The 17,899-nt window shown below is 47.1% G+C and overlaps 1 protein-coding gene across 1 annotated transcript in view; it reads left to right on the top strand.

Moving 5' to 3' along the window:
- The first annotated feature begins 2,947 nt into the window (after positions 1 to 2,947).
- tspan18b (tetraspanin 18b) overlaps positions 2,948 to 17,899 on the top strand; it is a 28,610-nt gene continuing 13,658 nt past the window's right edge. The window contains exon 1 of the mRNA XM_047034291.1: positions 2,948 to 3,238. The gene's annotated coding sequence lies outside the window, so the exon portion shown is untranslated. The remainder of the gene's footprint in view (positions 3,239 to 17,899) is intronic.

The following is a 17,899-nucleotide window of genomic DNA, read 5'->3' as shown; positions in this document are numbered from 1 at the left end:
TGAAAGACGCCAAAGAGAGACCAGGCACGGGGGGAGGGGTGGAGAGGCCAAAGAGAGGCCAGAAGAGAGACAAGGCGTGGGGGGGGGAGGGGTGGAGAGGCCAAAGAGAGGCCAGAAGAGAGACAAGGCGTGGGGGGGGAGGGGTGGAGAGGCCAAAGAGAGGCCAGAAGAGAGACAAGGCGTGGGGGGGAGGGGTGGAGAGGCCAAAGGGAGGCTAGAAGAGAGACAAGGCGTGGGGGGGAGGGGGGGAGAGGCCAAAGGGAGGCCAGAAGAGAGACAAGGCGTGGGGGGAAGGGGTGGAGAGGCCAAAGAGAGGCCAGAAGAGAGACCAGGCGCAGGGGGGAGGGATGGAGGCGGAGAGCACAGAGACAGTGTGGATGAGAGAGAGAGAGGTCCTGCCCTACTCCTTCATCAGTCTCTCCCTGTGTCTCACTGCGGTTCCCTCCTTCCACATTTCTCCAGAGCCGGACGGACCAGGTTTTTTGGCAGATGTCTCCGTTTGGTGATTGCTCGAAAAGTGGATAGTTAGCGGGTCATAGCTTGACAGAATGATGTGCGCCTTTCTCTCACTTTCTCTCTCTCTCTCTCTCTCTCTCTGTCTCTCTCTCTCTCTCTCTCTCTCTCTCTCTCTCTCTCTGTGTCTCACTCTCTGACACACACACACACACATGCCCCTAGGCTCCCATCACTGAGTCAGCTACTGCAGGTAGACAAGGATGCAATTACAGACTGAGCCAAGAACTTTACACCCCATCCAGGTGCTGCCTCACAGAGAAGGAGAGGCCGGCAACAGGGGAGGGAAGGACTGTGGAAGGAAGATGTGGCCGCATAGTTTTGCTGACGCAATAGAAAGACGTTGATGTTGTCACCCCAAATACACCTTGTCCATTTTTCATTAACTCATGCATTACAACATTCACTGGTTGCCAAGGTAAAGCCATGTGCACAAAATCATTATACTCTCAAATGTTTCGAATGGATTGTGTCCAAATAAATATGGCTTGAACCTCGGAAGAGAGAAAGTCAAGATCATAATTTCCCTGTTTGATAGTCTAGTTACTAGCTGTACCAAAGGCATTTGAAAACACATGACAAAGTAATAAAATGACTCGGATAATATCCTGATGCAGATAATACAATAGACACAGTTCAGAAACAGAAAGCCTATTCATTGCCTGAGTTCCAGACTGTCTGAAAAACAGCAGTCTGCTTTTCCAGCCCCTCTCTATCCCAGGGCACAGCTCTCCAGTCCCTCTCTATCCCAGAACACAGCTCCCCAGCCCCTCTCTTCCAGAGCACAGCTCTCTAGCCCCTCTCTCTCCCAGAGCACAGCTCTCCAGCCCCTCTCTCTCCCAGAGCATAGCTCTCCAGCCCCTCTCTCCCAGAGCACAGCTCTCCAGCCCCTCTCTCCCAGAGCACAGCTCTCTAGCCCCTCTCTCCCAGAGCACAGCTCTCCAGCCCCTCTCTCTCCCAGAGCACAGCTCTCCAACCCCTCTCTCCCAGAGCACAGCTCTCCAGCCACTCTCTCTCCCAGAGCACAGCTCTCCAGCCCCTCTCCCCCAGAGCACAGCTCTCCAACCCCTCTCTCTCCCAGAGCACAGCGCTACGATAGGGCCAGACTGCTCCCTGTCTCAGGGTCTCCTCCTGGATGCTCTGAGAGAGGAGGCATGACGCATGGTGCTTGTCCCACGGGCGCTGGCTGATGCCCCCTGACAGAATGAGGCTGTAAGGGAGAAGGTGTGAGTATGTGTTTGTCTGTGGACGTGATTGTGTGTGTGTGAATATGATTGTGTCTGTGTGTGTGGGTGTGTCTGTGGATTGGGGGGTCACAGAAAGGTACTGTGATGAGGGCGCTCTAGATGGTGAGTTTCTGTGCTCGATCATGGTGAGTTTCATCAAGTTAGGATGTGCTATGATGCTGGGTGTGAAACTAAAGTGCACGCTCTGAAAATTCAATTAAATGGGGCTGTGTGATAAGCATAGGAGCTGGAGCCAGTGGCGTGTCTGTAACCAATATGATTAACATTAGACATTGGGGTTATTTTCATTAGAAGGAGCTGGATAGAGAAGAGATTAAAATGAAACAGTCATTGTTACTAGAAACCATAAACTGTAGCCTATGCCATCACCCATTAATACACGTGAAAGTCACTTGAAATAGTATGAATTAGTGGTGACAATGGGCTCAACGTGAATAGGCCACTCAACCAGTTGCTTTTGCTAGGAAAACTAGCAATAGCCATTTTTACCATTTAATCTCTATGACAGCAAACAACATTTTTGTCAATTCATACCATACCATGTCATTGTTTTCCCGTATCAGGATCTCTTTAAATGGTAATGCATTGATGAGTAAATGTTTGTCTAAATATACCAAGACAGCTGCTGTCTTATAATTACTCATGTCTACATTGTGATACGCAGCCAGACCAAGTTGTTCTTACTCACTGACATGGACTCGTTATAGAAGTAGAAAGTAGACAGAAAATATTATATCATCTAAACGTTCTTTTCTATAAAGCCTACTTAACAGAAAGCTCAACAAAGTGTGGACAAGATAAAAAGAAAACGAGGCAGTGTGGGGGTTGAAGGTATTATACGCCACTGGGAATGTCAGTGTCACGACCTTCAGGGAGAATGAAAAGATCTGTGGTCTCGTGCGCTTATCGCGCGTTCTATCAGCGGTAGATTGTGTGACATCGGGTGAAAGAAAAGAAAACACTTCTGTTGTGCCACGTTATCTCCTCCCACTAGAGAAAACACACCCCTTTATTCAAAGCGGAATTGTGCTCATAGTTTTTATAAACAAATTAAATGTAATAAATCTAAATAACGGTTTTAACTTGTGGTTCAAAGTTAACATTAGATTTCAAATACGGTATCCAACACCGCCTATCCGTTTCAAGTGGAAAGGAGAAGCAAGGAGGTGTGAACGTCGGCTGAGAGCCCGCCCTCGAGGCTAAACTGCTTGGAAGGGTCGTAAGCTTTTCAGCGTGCAGTGAGTTCGTTCGGGAGAAAACTGTTTGCATACCAATCTCGTTCCGAGACTGCATGACCAAATTGGGGCTACAGATCTTGAAAGCTCTGGAATTTATCTGAAGTGTGTCGCGACGTATTGTGTGGACATCTTCTAGTTTGCTAAGTTACTAGAATCTTCATTTAATTTTCTACTGATTTGATTGGTGTAGACGTCTCCGTTAAAAACACGCAGAGGTTTCGGACTGAGCTGCGGTTTGAGGTAAGCACAGCCTGCCTTTTACAAGATCTCTAAAACTTAAAGGCTCCATTTTTTAACCATGATGACAAAAACATATTTTAAAGGCTACTCAAGAAAAACGCTATTCCATGAGCGATACCTTGTTAAAATATTGTTGGTTGGCTACTTTGTTGCATCCATTCTTGCGTTGTCAGGGTGTTATTGTGTGCAATGTAGAGAGTGGCGCACTGTTTAGCCTGTAGACAATGTAAGTTTCATACACTATTTATTTTAATATTCTAGTTTCAGCGTTGATTTCAGTTCGATAATACGTTTGTTAATACTGTGATATTACATTTCGACGTTGAATTAGACTACTTTGTTATGAAAATAAATAAGTGTTTTTGTACTAAATAACGTACATTTCATGTCATGGGGTCTAGGCTAGTTTGTGCAATAATCCAACACAAAATCGTACTCTCAAGGTGCATTTCAGCGAGTGAGATGAATGAATTATGGTAGTATTTAAATTTACATGGTATCAACTTTTTGTGCTTTCTTGACTTAAAACAGCAATAGATAAACCATTGTCGTTTTCAACCGCATTGTTTTGTTCCAAAGATAATCGAAATCCAATTGTCGCCATGGTGAGAGAGATAGCAGACATTGTATTCAGCTGAGAAAGATGCCAGTCTTCCTCAAGCTGGCACCTTTCCCACGCGGATTGACAGCGCGGAACGCATGGCCTATAGGAGGTCCCTTCACAATCGGGGGTGTCTCCCAAGATGCACCGGGTCACTTGATGGACGTCTTCGTCCGTGGAACCTTTGCTTCAGGGCAGAAGTTCACTGCCAATTTCAATCAATTTATTTTGGAAATTGTAATGCATGCTGGATTAGCTTGTATCATGGGTATCGCTCTAGGCCCTATATGTAATGATCTAACTTAAGGGCATTTACGACCGATGCAGACTTCTGATATTAAGGTTCACTAAAGAGCAATTGAATAGCCATATAACATTGCCAATACTTTCTGGCTCACAGATTACCCCCACTAGCACCCCCCAAGTGAATTCCAGTCATCTCCAAACTACTGTGCTAGCAAACCATAACAGTGTTACTGTTGTATTAAACTGAACAAGGGAGTGCAAATTTCCCCGCCTTCAAACATGGAAGCAAGTCAGAGACCGTCCCCTGGGCATTGACATTTCCATAGTCGCTTTTGTGTTAGAGCTCTGCTGCACTTGTTCTATAGAATTGGTGGCGGCTGCGAATCAGTTTTCAATTAGACCAACACTTGTGTGTGTGTGTGTGTGTGTGTGTGTGTGTGAAGAGATTGGCTCAGAGGATCCATTAACACAGCCCTCTGGTCAGGTGTGTGTGGTAGAGTCGGACTCCACAGACTCTAGTTAAAGTCAGAATCACTCAGGGAGGCTCTCCATCTCAGCGGTCGGTACGGGGCTCCACAGCACAGAGTGGAGAGGGAGGGCAAAGGCAAACAGCATGGCCCACAACCTGGCTGGAAGGGAGTCTTCTCCCATCATGATTAATGTGCTGAGCAAGGACGCACATGTTTGTTATCTCTCTCCCTCTTTCTTTTACCAAACCAAATGTGAGGAAGCTAACCCTTTTAATGGGAAAGGAGCACACAGAGGAAGGTTTGTTCACCAAATTGCGGGTGAGTCTCTGCCTTGTCAGAAGTAGCGTTGATGTTGCTGGAACAGCTGCCAACATGGATGACTAAACTCCCCTGAAGCTTTTCTTAACTCGGTTCATATGAGTGTTGGGAAACAGTGTTGTTGCCCAGATATAGAAGTTTTGTCCGGAGGATAAAGTCGATCTCCACACAGTTTGTAAAGCTGTAGTGTAATTCTTAAGAGGATCAAGGTTAGCAGTTACATTTGCTTTCTCCACAGAACCTCCTATGTAGTTATCAATAAGGAAATCACCCGCTTGAGTGAATTTAATTGTCAACCTAGTAAAAAAAAACCCAGCGTCTTTAGTAATTATTGATTGCATTTTATAAGAGATAAGTCAACCCAAACAGGATGACTAACGTACAGGAAGGGAAGGTTGCTGTAACCTCGTCCTAGACAAGACTGTAAAGGTGTGAAACGCCTGTAACATGTCTTGCTGTCGTTGACTTGGGAAGGGGCTGAGGTGAGGGAAGAAGCTGACATGAGGTTTCCTGGGAAGGAAGTGTACCACACTTTAAATGGCTGAAATTAATCAATCTGAGGTTCTGCATGGTAGGATGACTCTGCTCTGCTCTCTTTCTCTCTCTCTCTCTCTCTCTCTCTCTCTCTCTCTCTCTCTCTCTCTCTCTCTCTCTCTCTCTCGCTTTCGCTCTCTCTCTCTCTCTCTCTCTCTCTCTCGCTCTCTCTTTTACTCTCTATCATTCTCTGTCTTTGGCTCTCTCTTCTTTCTCACTCTGGCTGTATCATATGCTGATGTGCTTGCAAATGAGCCTGCTGCCCGTTTAGGCAGGTCTTTGATCGCTGGCCTCATTTTTACAGCCCTACTAGTAATCGGACCAGGTGATTCATTCTCCACCATCTTCCCTTTCTCTTTCTTCCCTTCGATCCATCTCCTCCCATCTCGCTGTCTTTCTCTACGTTCTCTTCCCTTCACACCTTTCTCTTTACCTCCCTCCCCTCCTTGGTCTCTCTCTGCCCTCTCCTCCTCCCTCTGTCTCTCTCCCTCTCCTCCTCACTCTCTCTCTGCCCTATCCTCCTCCCTCTGTCTCTCTCCCTCTCCTCCTCACTCTCTTTCTGGCCTCTCCTCCTCCCTCTGTGTCTCTCCCTCTCCTCCTCCCTCTGTCTCTCTGCCTCTCCTCCTCCCTCTGTCTCTCTGCCCTCTCCTCCTCCCTCTGTCTCCTCTCTGCCCTCTCCTCCTCCCTCTGTCTCTCTGCCCTCTCCTCCTCCCTCTGTCTCTCTGCCCTCTCCTCCTCCCTTTGTCTCTCTCCCTCTCCTCCTCCCCCTGTCTCTCTCTCCTCTCCTCCTCCCTCTGTCTCTCTCCCTCTCCTCCTCCCTCTGTCTCCTCCTCTCCTTCTGTCTCTCTCCCTCTCCGGTCCCGTCATACAGTCTGCGGAGCACGTCTGTATCGATGGGTTTAGAACACCAGGCAGAAAGACAGACAGGAAGGGGGGAGTGAGAGAGGAGGCCGGGGTCATCACTCTGCTCTCGACTTCCCCGTATCAGCCCGGCTCCGGCACCAGCGGTCCGTAGAGAGCCTGGAACTAAATGGAGTATCTATTGGCTCAATGAGAAAATTGCTTTTTTCGATTGCTGAAGAACCCTTCATTTAATGTGTGTGATGTAGAGGCCTCTGCCAGTAATGGGTTCGGTATCTTTGTTGTCAAGAGACATGAGGAAATGAAATTTGCTTTTCAGCAGGCAGAAATAATTTGGACAGGGAAAGGTGCATTGGTCTTCTGCTTTTGAAAGGATCCGTTTGCTGTACGTGTGCTCTGTGTTTTACCACAGGCATTCTGTAGTCTACCTATTTTCGTGACAGACAATATCTTGAAAGACTTTGAAGTTGATGTAGCCTATAACGAGTTATTTCTTCACACTGACGGTTGTGTCATGTAAGAATCCTGTCAGAACCGCTCAACATAAACACCAAGTGGTTTTAACAACAGAATGCTCGGATTAGAATGCTGCTGGAAAAACGAGTCCTCGAAAGAGCTTGAAACCTCCAGTGTGGGTTTCACAATGAAGAAGGCCTCCTGAATCATAAACAACAACAAAAAAGGAATACATACACAGACACTCTTGAGACACGGACCAACATTTTCCACTCCGTGTCTGGATCTTGCGAGGTTGCAAGGGATTTGAGAGTGGGTACAGCTGGAAGTCCTGGAGTTCATTGAGAGCAGGAAGTCCAGGGGCTTTTTCACTGACACTTCCTCTTTATCTTGAGGAAGCAGGCCGTTTGTTTGTGCTTGGCCCAAGGTTTCTTTGTGCTTGGCCCAATGTTTCTTTGTGCTTGGCCCAAGGTTTCTTTCTGCTTATCTTGCATTCCGGCAGTTTCCTTCAATAATGGCCATTCCAAGCAGGTAATATAATGAGGGAAAGGTATGTATTTGACAAGCTGGGCAAGGGAGATAGTGGGCTTTGTGAATCCCGTTTGATAGGCAGGTAAGGCAGGCAGGCTGGCAGTTACTCCAGTCTTCTGGATGTTCAAAACACATCTCCCCTAAAATCCCCTTAGCCACCTTTTTCCACCACAATGTTTTCAGGCCTAATAAGCCGTGTCACTCACGTGTCTGTTAAAGTCTAGAGGCAGGACAGCTGCTGGTCATTACAGACAGTGAGCACACAGACTGAATCCCGGTCCTATCACCCGGAGGCTTCATCTCTCCTCTCCCCCCCCCCCCGCTCCCCCCTCAGTCAGACCCCAGAGAAGGGCTTAGACAGCTACTGATGGACATGTGTCAGGCTATGGTATAACTGAATAGATTACCTGACTAACTGGGCTAGGATGGGCAGATCTAGCCCACTGTGATATCCTGCTGATTAAATGCCTGCCACTGCCTGGGAGACAGCATGATACAGGGGCTAGACTCATGCCTCACCGATCACTGGACTCTGGATAAGATGGAGATTGAGATGTAGAGCTGCACACCAAGTTAGGGTAAGGGTTAGGTATTTTTTTGGTGCAGTGATACAGTAGCTTTTATTAGACTTCCGAACAGAGACTATGGTGACTTGATATTCAGTGTTGAAAATAGGCGGGGTTTCAAATGCACTAGTCATGCACAGTTCCTCTCGTAACACTGTTGGTGAGTGAATGAGAGGAAATGTGTGATATACGATTGTTCTCCAACTACTCAGTTAACACAAGTGTCTTTCACGGGATGTCCAATTTAAAACAGCTCTAGATAAGCATCTTCTGTTGGCAGTTGTCCTTGTGCACCAATCCACCGATTGTTGTTCTTGCCTAAATGACTCTCGTTCCTGGCATGGGTCTGCACATAGAATGTATCTACAGAGAACCAGTTTATACTTATTATCAGGGGAATGTGCGCTTAAAATATGGATCACTGAATTAATCTATGGAAGAGAGCTTTGGGGAGAGAGACTGGAGGCTGAATGACACAATTGTTGGGACTTTTAGTGCATCCTCTGTTCTGGTGTTTAGTCCCGAGGACACAGCTGAGGCCAGGGTCATGGTACAGTGGTCTTTAGTGTAGTCATATGAGAGTTGGGTTGAGCAAGCCTTTTCTGCTGTCCTGGTGAGTTGGTACAGGGAGCTTGGTGGAGCCAGCCTGAACTCAGATCTGTTTTCACAGCCTCCGCTTGTGACTCACAAGGCCATAATGACTCTCTTCTCCTGAGTCAGGCATTCTCCACATGAAATGGGACTCTTCCAGCTTCTGGTCTTTCTCTTTTCCTGTTTCTCTGGCCGCAAGACATGTTGTTTCTCTTTCTTTCTCTCTCTTTCTCTCTCTTTCTCTCTTGCTCTCTCGCTCTCTCTCTCTCTCAGCCCTGTCTGCATGCCTCTTTGGAATGCCCCTGCTCTTTCAATCTGAAGTTAGTTGAGAGCAACCGAGCAGTACATTGGAGACAGCCCCTTCTCCGTGACTTTGGGCTACAGTGTGGCACAGCCCCTCCTCCATTACTGGGCTACGAGGTGCTTGTGCTCTTATATAAATTATTTTTCCATTCCATGCAGTACTAATTAATTTGTTTAGTGTAGGATACATACCTCAGTGACCTGTAGCATGTCATTATATGACCATGAAATGAGCTACAGTGTGGCTCAGACACACACATAAACACACACACGCACACACACAGACTCAGACACACACACACACATAAACACAAATTGACTAATTTTAGGTAAACCGATTAGATTCGTCCTAGATGGGGTTGTGTTTTAGGATGACTGAGCCAATTAGTTAAGGGTTAGTTTAAACAAATTAAAATGGCCTTTAATGTCCAAGTCTTATCTCATTCTTTAATACATCCCCTCGCATTTGAGATCTGTGAACGAAAGATGTTGTATCATGCTGAAGGGGAGCTGTTAAATCACATTTATGGACATGAAGCCGACTGGAGACGAGGAGCATGACGTAGGCTGGCTGGCTGCTTTTTCGTTGTTTTTTTCCCAGTAGTGGCTGAATTATAGACCGACTCTTGGTGATTTATTCTGAGCCTGATATGAGTCTGCCTCACAGTCTCCCAATAACACTTTATGGTTTCATTCCCTGACACAAAGCATAAAAGCCCATAATATACAAACAGGAGTGCCCGTAAGCACACACTCTCTTCCAAATTCTGGTAGCGCAAACACACCCATGCAATATCCATCTCTGTGCATTGGGAATTGAACTTAGGGGCTTGTTATGTAGATATTGTGTACGTTTGAATGTGTCAGATGTTTGAGTATTGGAATCTAGGCTCCTATATGTTTAATTATGCAGAAAGTCAGTGAGGTAAATGAAAGGCTGAAGGTAAGAGCTAAGCAGACATATTCAGCCTTTGATTTCAAGGTGAGTGTGTCGAAACGACATAAATAGGTTAATGTGATTCTTCACAGATTCTCTGTACTGTATAATCGTGTGCATTCCTGTTCAAGTAAAGCGCGTAGAAGTGATTTTATTGATTTATTCCCCCCCCCTCACAAACGATGCAGACATAGGAGCCAAGCTGCCCTCTCACACTCTTAGAAGCCCACACACATACACCTATGGTTCCTTAATTCCCTGTGGTTCTACCGGGTTAGAAAACGATATTCCAGTCTCCCCCACAGGTTGAGCCTCATCACTGCTCCGTTAGACACGTGGGCTCCCTCCCTGCCTTCCATGCCATAGAGCCTTGCCTGGGGACTGATCAGTGTTTGATTAAAAAATCCCCCTCGAGGTTCCAACTGTACCGAGGGAGAAGGACCAGCTAATGATCCCTCCCCTGCCAGGATAACAGCCTTTCCTCAGACTCAGACTGAGGTTTCTGGTCCAACCTCGGGCGCCTGGCAGGATTACTACTTCCATTTAGAAGCCGCTGTGGTATAGTAGCATCACGTTGGCCAGGTAAACAGGACACCTGGCCATACTCTGTTTTTTCTCGCCTTGGATCTCTTCAGTAAAGATGAAGACAGTCTTATCTTGATAGCGACTCGTGGATATGGAGGTCGTTGTTATGCTTAGTGATGGAGAGGATGGGTCCTGTCATCTCAGTCACTGCACCACGCTAGGCTTGTTTCAGATGTCATTCAATCTCAACAGCCACCTATCAAACCATTAAACGGCACAACTACGATATCTGAAGTTCAAAGCCAAAGGCTGCACAACTATTAAAAACAATTTCACTCTTCAAGCTGTTGAGGCTTTTCAAGCACCCTAAGTGATCCGGGGCACTTGTGATCCACGGCAGTGCTGGCTCTTGAACGTACCCCTCTTCTAACACTGTATGCTTGAGGCCTTCACACGGTTATGCTTGTCTGAACACCCCCTACTGTAAAAGTAGATGGTAGTAGTCACGTCAGGCTGCCTAATATGTATCCTTGTTAACTGCGGATTAAATCTACATGTTGTAGACAGTTATTTGTCGTCCTCCACGGGAGAAAACGATTAGATGGCGAAGCCTGAAGAGTGCCTCATGATTTTTTTATGTTCCTTTATAAAATTTTTAGCCTCCCACCACTTTAAAAGCGCACTGCTTTCGACAGCATTTGTGGGTCACTGCACTAAAACATGGTCTCTGTCCTTTGGGTAAAGGGGAAGCCGAGCCCACTGGGTCTCTACATCTGTGGAAGACCACCCCACATCACACAGGTGATTTAATGCCGAGCCTCGATTCAAAGATTTTGAAGTCCTACAAGAAGAGTTTCTCTTTCTGGCGCAGGGGAGTGCTTAGGACCATTACTATTTGTTGGCTATTAGTAGGAGAAGTCTATGCATACTTTGAAGAATAATCCCTTCCGCTCCTAATCCTTACCTTCCATATCTTCTTCTCTCTTTGAGGCTGCCAGTGAGGAAGAATCCAGAGCTTCAGAAAATCCGAACTGTTTAACTGTTTGAGGGGGAGAGAAGGTGTTGTCATGGAAATGGTTTTCGTCCCCAGATGTTATGACAGCAGAGTCCAGGGGAGTTGCATCGCTTGTGTTTGCCAGAGATAACAAAAACATTGCAAGTGTTTTCCGAATCAGTAGTGAGTGCCAAAACGATCTTTAGTGTTCATTTGTTTGTGCTATAAATTAAAACCTATTTGGCTCTCTTGTTAATTCTTTCAGAGGAACATCTGAATGCCTTCCAATTGATTAGTCGCCTGCGTCTCTTCAAGAGAATGATGAAAGTGCTGGAACCTAATTAGGAGCACCTGTGTATGATGTGAGGGCTTTGAGACGGAAATGTGGCAGCGTCTGTTTCAGCAGCACTTTAGAAAAGCCTGTTCTTCTGATGAACAGGGTTACCATGTGACCAGGCCTCAATGCCAAGGTTACGGCAAATTCATTTGGACTGTGTCTGTAGATGCCTTTTCAACCCCACAGATGCAGCAGCTTGCCAACGAACGATTCTGGGCTTCAATGTCAATGTTGTTCAAGCTGGAGGTTTGGTTTCAGTGATAACAAGGCATAGAAAACCCAATTTTTCTAGAATGCAAATAAATGAAGTCACAGAGACCAGTACTGAAGATGACCTCAGACTGCTCACGAGAACAGTGGAGAAGTCAAACAATGGTGAAGGGAGCACCTGTATTGTGAGCCATTACCGCTCTGCTCATCGCTTCAGGCTGTTTGGCACGCTATGGTTTTTTCACGTTAACTGAAAACAGGTGCCAAACGTTTTAGTACTCAAAACACCAGTGGGGGATCATTTCACTCCACCACAACTCAATCAACCACCATCCTTCGTAATCTTTATTTATTTATTTAGATCCTGGGCTTTCAAACATTCATCAAAACTGGCAGGACTTTTTTCTTGTCTGATTTTGTACACTGTCGCCTTTTGACTGACCTACTGTGCTTTTGAGGAACTCAAGACGTCAGATTGCATACGGTTTGAAAAGGAAACCCATTAGGTATGTTCAACTGCACCTCAACAGCTCATTATAAATATGCCTCGCTGTCTGTAATCTCCCTCTGCCTCTTCTGGATCTTTACCATTTGGTGGCTTTCATCAAAGCCAAGTCTCACGCATTGAAATTAATGAGAGATAAAACGCTATTTTCATTTTCTAGCCCATAATCCCTCTGTGATTGTGTCTGTATTTGGGCAAAACACCCCTCTCCGCGACAGTGCCTCTGAATAGATATCGCCTTTCTGTACAAGCTTAAAATGTAGAGCCATGATCTGGAACATTCTCATATCAGACAATCTGATTATTTCCATGAGAAGCAGAGAATAGCTCAAGCGTGCCTTCTACAGGTGATGTGTATCTTGGTGGCTTCCATCCAGCCAAAGCATACTCAGTTCAAATCATTTGTGCCTTAAATTGAGGTGGAAACTAGGTTATTAAGAGCTCCAAGGCTCCATTTGCTTATATGTTGATCTTACTCTTAGTAATTAGGTACCTCAGAACAACTCCAGCTATGGTGAGTCTTGGCCTATGCTAGACTGGGCTAGATTGGAAATAGCTAAGTGGGCTATTTATGTCTTAAACAGTAACACTGCATAGGGATAATGCCTGAGTTGAGTATTTGCCTTTCTGAAACTGCTGCCCATGCCTGGCACATTACTCACAGTTTCATCACCGCACCACATGGATACTCTCCCAGCTTGTGCTGAATCTGCTGCAGCAAGACAGTTGTCATCAGTTAATGCACCCAAAAGAATAGAAAGGCAATAGCCCGTTCTTCGCTTTAGCATGCACCACAAAACTCCAAGAAATCCATTTTAATGATTCAATACAGATCAGGCCATTTCCATTTAGAGTGTACTGAAAGTATGAAACTATGTGACTAAGGTTGTGCTCCATATTTTTTTTATGTAACTCCGGCTGAAGATGTTGCATCGAGGCACACAGGGAAAACAGAAAACATTGATTTGTGGAGATGGCGTCGATTTTGTAAGAACAAAGTCTACCCTGGTCACAGTCATTGTTGAAATACAATCTCTCTGTCAGCAAACCAATACTGGTCGGCCATATTCGATGGCTCATGTTCTCCGGCCTTCTCTGACCACATTCATCCTCACTATTGCTCCATATCCATCATGTTTTGTGGTGGAAACCTATTGACTTGTGTTGCTTCAGGGACTTAATCTTGGACCTCATCCAAACGGCTCAGTTTCCATCCTCTCCCCATCTCTCCTCTCTGCCCCATAAATCAACGTGATGTAATTTCGTAAACTCCCTTTCCCACAGCTTGGGTCTGGAGGCAGTGCATTCTCACAGGGAAAGTGTTTCAGAACGGCCAGTTAACCCCAACCCCCACCTCCCCAAACCCCTCTAGTGAGGCCCTGTCAGACCCCTCTGATGTCCCCAGCCTGTGAAAGCTATTTCGGCCATTATAAGTCCTCAGCAAGTAGCAGCGGAACTCTTTCCTTGATAACGTTGTTTTTCTGAGTGTGTGTGTTTTATGTTTTGTTTTTCCAGGCGGAGGGTATTGAGAAGTTCACTTTCTCACAGCTGGCCCTCGCTGTTTTTGTCTGTCTCTGGGCCCCACAGCCCCTCAGATTAAATCACATTTCTCTGAGTGCTCTTTGTGTTGTGCCAAGCGCAATTTCTCCCAATGTCTCAGTGTGCGCCTTCCACGAGCTGTCGGGAGAAACGCTCCTGCGTTTTCACCAGGATGTTCTGTGGAAAAACATCCAGCCCCTTTTTCCACCTCTTTCCATTCCTCCAAGCCCCTTTTTTTGGGGGGCTTAGCGTATATAAGGATATCTTTCAACTCCCATTCCTGGGAGTATTTGGCTTAAAGTGAACTGAGATGGAGAGGGGGTGCAGCTTGAGGGTTTTGGGAGGGAGGTAGATCTCTCGGTCTCACAGTTCACTGTTGCTTTATTCTTGGTTTCATCGTCCGCTTCCCTCCTAATCCTCCTGCTATCAATCTCGCCGTGTTCTGTTGTTAAGCACAGACGATAAAAGTAAGAATTGATATTCGACCCGTAACGTCTTTTCGTGAGCATTTTTTTTTTGGTAGCATTACCGCATTTACAATGTGACACACGCGTGTGATGTTGCATTTTTCTCTCCTAAATAGTGTCGGTCTGGTTTAAACGCGGCCTCGCCGCAGACGGGTGCGCTGTGCGAGGGATCGGGGCATGCTCGTCGGGTGCGTGGGCTGCTGTACGAGGCGGCCCCATTGCTGGAGCCTCGTTGAGGCTGAGGAAATGATCCAGATGCAGGACTCCTGGCACTCATAACCCAGCAGGACACCTGCCCTCCTGCTCCTGTTGGGCTCTGTGTGAAATCGGTATGGAGATCTGAAGCAGAACGACTGTTCCTATGGGAGGTTTCCTGGTCCTTAATGAGTGCTGGTCGACTGTGGGAGCCTCCCTGGTCCACAACCGTCAGTGTAGACTGGGTACCCGACTGTTGGACTTGTGCTGTGCAAGGCTGTTAAACGTGCCTGTCTCTCTACCCTATGTTGTCATATAGTGCTCTCAAGGCATCGTTGTGGCATGTTCACATATTGCTTATTCATGACCTTAAAATTCCGATGCTCTACCACCTTTTACGCCATGTGTGTTGGTGGCATAGTGTTGGGATCTTCAACCCATTTCATAGTTTGTGTACAGCTCTGATACTTCCTCAGACATCTTGACGTTCTTGCCAGAACCTCTTGAGGCAGAGAGTTGTTAGCTCTAACCCTAACCCTGTTGATGGGGGGGGGGGGGGGGGAGCGGAGGTGTCGGGGGCTGGTTGAGGGCACACACTCTGAGGTCTTCAGGGAAAACCATGAATGATGAGGACCAGACATGGGGCTTCACACTGGGGGCCGGACTAATACACCAGCTCTCAGGAAGTCCCTCAGCACATTATCTGGAGACGTATTATTGAACAAATGCTCTTTGGTGAGGGAAATAAACAATCTATATGTGCTGTGTTGTACCAAACAAAGGGATTGCTGCTCTGTTTGTTCAGTGCAAACCTCTGTGATATGATCTGGTTTGGTAATACTGCAGGCCAGATGCAGCTGGAGCTGTACACATGTGTTTACCTTCACAGAGGGTAGATGGATTAAAGGCTGTAAGAAGCATCTGTGAAGTAAGGTGCAGGTAACCAACAGCTGCCGGTTATACTTAAGAAGAAAATCTCTCTGAAGGAAAAACTCAAAGGTCCTCCTCTGGTTTTAATGATTAAAGTGAGTCGTTCCATGGTACCACGGAATTGGGAGTGTGTGTGTGCCCCTTCTGCTTTGTCTTCTGCTTTGAAACATTTACCACGCTGTTTGTCAGTCCAGCTAAACAAACGACTCATGAGTCGACTCCAGTAAATTCCTCAGTGGCTCGGAAACTCTGGGTTTGAAGCTGCATTCCTCTGAAGGCTTTATAGGACTTGATGGGCTTGAACGATGATGGAAATGGTTAACATGAAGCTGTTCAACATCAGCTAGCAAGGGTCTGTGGGTGGAGACGAGAGAACAGGGAGAGTTTAACAGCCCCAGCCCCCTCTATGTTTGTGCTAATGAACTCTTACCTTGGCTGGGCTCGGAAAGGGAGGCTATGCTGTGGACATACTCGCTGTTTTGGTAACCCTTTATGGGAGGAAAAAAAGGCCTTGTTCCTAATTGTGTCCCTGAGGGCCCCAGTTTCTCAGTATTCACAGCCTTTTCCTGTCCCTCGCAAAGACCCGTGCTACCCCTCCTCCCCCGACCTCCGGCACGATCCAACAGGACTTTCCCCTTTAATCGCTCCACTTCAAAGGTGTGTTGTGATGCCCCCCAGCTCTCTCTCCTTCTTTCAAGACTGGGTTAGGACTCGAGGGCATGGGAAGGTGAGGACGGAGGGTTGGGGGTGTTGGCGAGGGATTTGGGGGGGGGGGGGGGGCTGAGGCAGGTTAACGAAAACAACAACAACAACAAGTAGCCCCGCGTGGAGACTGTTTATCATCACCAGTCATGAGGCTGGCAGTCACGCTACAGAGAGGCCCCCTTCAGGCAGGGGCCTTCGACAGGCTCGTCCTCATCTCCCTTCAGGAGCGGTGAATTCCAAAGCCCTGCCAGAGGAACCTGTTGCTGGTGGAAGCCTGGGTAATGTCTGCCTGCAGCTTGGAAGAGAGGTGGAGGTTCACGTCAGCTTCAATCAGCGTCAAAATCACAACCCTCCCAAGCACACTTTCAGGGGCCACGTTCCTACCGGGATTCCATCTCACCCTAAACCGTTAACACGGTGAGACCTGAGGACAGTGTTATGAGTCATTCTAAATCATTTAGTTGGGGCAAGTGTGTGTACTGCATCACTGAATACAAATCGGAGCCCAGTTCATTTTGCCTTGAAAGCACAGGACCCTATTTCAACCTTGGCCAGTGACTGGGGTGAGTGATCTGTTTGATCCTCTGTGATCAGAGGAAGGATTGTCTCTCAGTAGCTTATCTGGTTCCCAAGCGGCTGACTCGCAGTGTCAGCCAGATCAATAAATCTGGATTGGCTTAGGCGATAAGTCTGACTCACTTCATTAAAGCAAACGTCCAGAGGAAATATAGCCCGTAGCTCTTGCCCTCTCTCACTCGCATCTAAGATCTGAGAGAAAGAAACGATATATATGGCTGTCAGCAAGAGTCTGTAGATCAGTGAGGATAGGCTTGTAGATTAGTATAGGAGGAAGATCTTCATATTAGAGTGTTTTGATGCAGTTTTATTGAATGTTGAGAGAGAATAGAGTAAAGTTTGGTTTGCTATAGGTTGCGTCCTGCTGTGGAGTGTAGCTTGTCACTTCCTGTCTCACTTCCTGGTTCCCATATCCGAAGGAAGTGTGTCTCATCCAGTGGACCTGCTGTGTTCTGACCTACAGGATGACCTGTAGCTAGGGTTACCAGGGTTACCAGGGTTGGGCGGTCCCAGGCGGTGTGGGAGGACAAGGACGTGGCCACACAGGAAGAGCGACAGTAAAATGGAAATCTTTTCATGGTTATTACTTCCTGCTGTATCTGTGCTATCTGACCTATGACCTTTCAATGAGCGTATCCTAAACTCATGAAGCGGCGGGCAGATGTTGTCAAGTTGCGCTTCTCCGGTGCAGATGGGATAGAACTACTGAAATGTGAGTGGAAGATGAACCCCTGGATACTGTCACAGTAACCTAGACCGACCGCAGCCCCAAAACGTCACCGTAGACCCATCAAATAGCCGTGGGAGTGTTTGGATCGCACGTGCTGCGGATGTCAGCGAGTGGAGAATGAGAGGGATTTCCGTGAAAGCGGATGCAGATGAGGCTCATTGTCTGATGTGGAGTCTTTCTCTCCAGCTCCGACGGAGCCTCAGACGGCCTGGCCTTTCTGCTCTCCCGCGAGGGGCTCTCCCATTGTCAAGCTTCTCTCTCTCTCTTCACCCTTCCACCCCTGATATCGTCATGCCCCCCCCCCCCCCCCCCCACCAACCAACCCCCACCACCACCACCATCCCCGCCATTCTATTGGTGCTCCACTTTCCCCTGTGTGGGTTACCATGGAAACGGGGGTGGTGGGGGGGGGGGGAATAATGCAGCCCCTCGCTTGTGTTACTCTCCACCAGCTAATAGCTCTCTAAACACAGGCTCCAGAGAGGATGCTCTGCCACAGGCTGAGGGGGAAGGACACAATGTGACCATCGCCTT

Source organism: Hypomesus transpacificus, chromosome 14, assembly GCF_021917145.1.
Source record: "Hypomesus transpacificus isolate Combined female chromosome 14, fHypTra1, whole genome shotgun sequence".
NCBI lineage: Eukaryota > Metazoa > Chordata > Actinopteri > Osmeriformes > Osmeridae > Hypomesus > Hypomesus transpacificus.
The sequence above is the reverse complement of the archived record's forward strand: the minus strand, read 5'-3'. Positions and strand labels throughout refer to the sequence as shown.